This window comes from Carcharhinus amblyrhynchos, chromosome 11 (genome assembly GCF_965287045.1).
Source record: "Carcharhinus amblyrhynchos chromosome 11, sCarAmb.v2.hapA, whole genome shotgun sequence".
NCBI classification, from domain to species: domain Eukaryota; kingdom Metazoa; phylum Chordata; class Chondrichthyes; order Carcharhiniformes; family Carcharhinidae; genus Carcharhinus; species Carcharhinus amblyrhynchos.
Window position 1 is genome coordinate 17,441,703 of NC_137334.1, and position 2,499 is coordinate 17,444,201.

A 2,499-nucleotide genomic window follows, 5' to 3' on the forward strand; every position below is an offset into this window, starting at 1 on the left:
TTTAAACCATTTACACATCAGCTGACTGACTGCTCTCGCCTTTGTCTTGTTCAGAAATTATCTGGAGGAGATGATGTTTCTTGTGAGACAAGAGTTGTGATGGATAACAATGCTCTGAAGAAAGCAAATGATTTCCATTGGTTTGACACCGTGGGAATATTATTGACAAATCCTGACTTTTCCGTGTTGAGTAATCCCCCTAAAATTAGAGCAAGATGCTGACGTTTTCATTCAATCAGCTTGGCAAGTCAGAACTCAGTTACAACTGGCCTGGACTGTGTGCAGAGTGATAACTGACACTGGGCCAGGCAGCCAACATTGCCTTTTCGCTAATTCATTCGTGGGACATGGGCATCACTGGCTGGACCAGCATTTATTGCCCATCCTTAGTTGCCCTGTAAGGACAGTTGAGAGTCAGCCAAATTGCTGTGGGTCTAGCGTCACATCTAGGCCAGACCAGATAAGGACACAGTCTTCTCTTTGAAAGAACATCTTACCCAGGCCCACAGCCATTCCCTATCCCCATAATCCCCTGCATTTACCATGGTTAATCCATCTAATTTACACATTTGGACACTAAGGGGCAATTTAGCATGGCCAATCCACCTAACCTGCGCATCTTTGGATACTAAGGGACAATTTAGCATGGCCAATCCACCTAACCTGCACATCTTTGGACACTAAGGAGCAATTTAACATTGCCAATACCCATAACCTGCTTATCTTTGGACACCAAAGATCAGTTTACCATGGCCAATCCACCTAACCTGCACATTTTTGGACACTAAGGGACAATTTAGCATGGCCCATCCTCCGAATTGATAGATATTTTTGCACTAAGGGGCAATTTAGCATGGCCAATCCACTTAACTACACATCTTTGGACTGTGGGAGGAAATAGATGCATCCAGAGGAAACCCAAGCAACATGAGGAGAACGTGCAAACTCCATGCCAGAATCAAGACGGGGTCCCCTGGTGCTGTGAGACAGCAGGGCTAACTACTCTGTTGCCCAAGAAGAACATTGCTAAGTCCAAATTATTAAATGCCATGCATCTATAGCGCAGGTGCGAGGCACTTTTAGCTTGCTGCGAGGCTTAGGAGCAATCCTTGTTAGCACAGCATGCAGTCCATTAAGCAAATACTGAAAATTGCTGATGTAAGGCAGTAACAGCTGGACGGAGCACCAGAGTCCAGCAGGATCTACACAGTCTCTCAGGTCTCTCAAACTTGGCTTTGAAATCAATATTTGTCTTGACTCAGTGGGGACTATATATGTGCATAAGTTGGGCAGACAACAGCAGATGTGAATGAATTATACACCACTCAATGCACTATTAATTACAGAAATATTGAAAAAATGTGTTCACCTCTTTCATGCGCTGAATAGTTGCCAGTGAATCATTCACTCAAGGTTACCATATTTCCACAATTGACAATGTCAGCTGTGTACGCTCAGTGCAATAATGAGGGGTTTATTTTAAGAAGGGCCAGCTTGACAGATCGTCCTTTGTTTGGCGCCACGTATCGAATCCTTTTTGAGAAATGCAGGTCCTTTGAAAGTTAAGATTTTATCGCAGCTTCTTAGAAAGAGGCCTCGGCTAAACAAACACCGAGCCGGCAGCTGGACCAAGCTGTGGAGAGTTACAATTCTGCTCATTAAAACCGTGCAAACAAACTTTCAACAGCATAATCTGGGAGCAGAGGTTAAAAATAGAAAAAGACCTCAGTTTGTATTCCAATGCTCAACATGAGAGTGGCAGCAGGGGCACGTGGTGATGGTGGTGGTGGAGGGGTCCAGTTGGGCATCAGTTGGCAGTGGCCTGAGTGAGAAGGTCACAGGTTTAAGTGCTACTCCAGAGAAATTTGAAGACATACAGAACTGATGCAGCGACAATAATCTCTCCCTCAATATCAACAAAACGAAAGAGATAGTCATCAACTTCAGGAAGCTTAGCAGACAGCATGCCCCTGTCTACCTCAATCTAGGCAAAGTGTAAACGGTCAAAAGCTTCAAGTTTTTAGGTGTCCAGATCACTAACAACCTGTCCTGGTCTCCCCCCCCCACCCAATGCTGACACTATTAGTTAAGAAAGCCCACCAATGCCTCTACTTCCTCAGACTAAGGAAATTCAGCATGTCAGCTACGACTCTTAGCAACTTCTACTGATGCACCATAAAAAGCAACCTTTCCAGTTGTATCACAGCTTGGTTTGGCTCCTGCTCTGCCCAAGACCGCAAGAAACTACAAAGGGTCGTGAATGTAGCCCACTCCATCTCGCAAACCAGCCGCCTGCCCACTTATTCTGTCTATATTTCTCGGTGCTTCTCCCGAAAGGAGTGTTTCGGGCCTGGGACGGTGAGCAGGGAGAAGGTAAAGGAGTAGGTGTTGCACCTTCTATGATCGCATGGGAAGGTGCCATGGGCAGTGCCAACCACTGCGCTGCCTTTTATTTAGCCTGACTGGCTTTTTACACACTTGCATTTGTCACTGTTTATT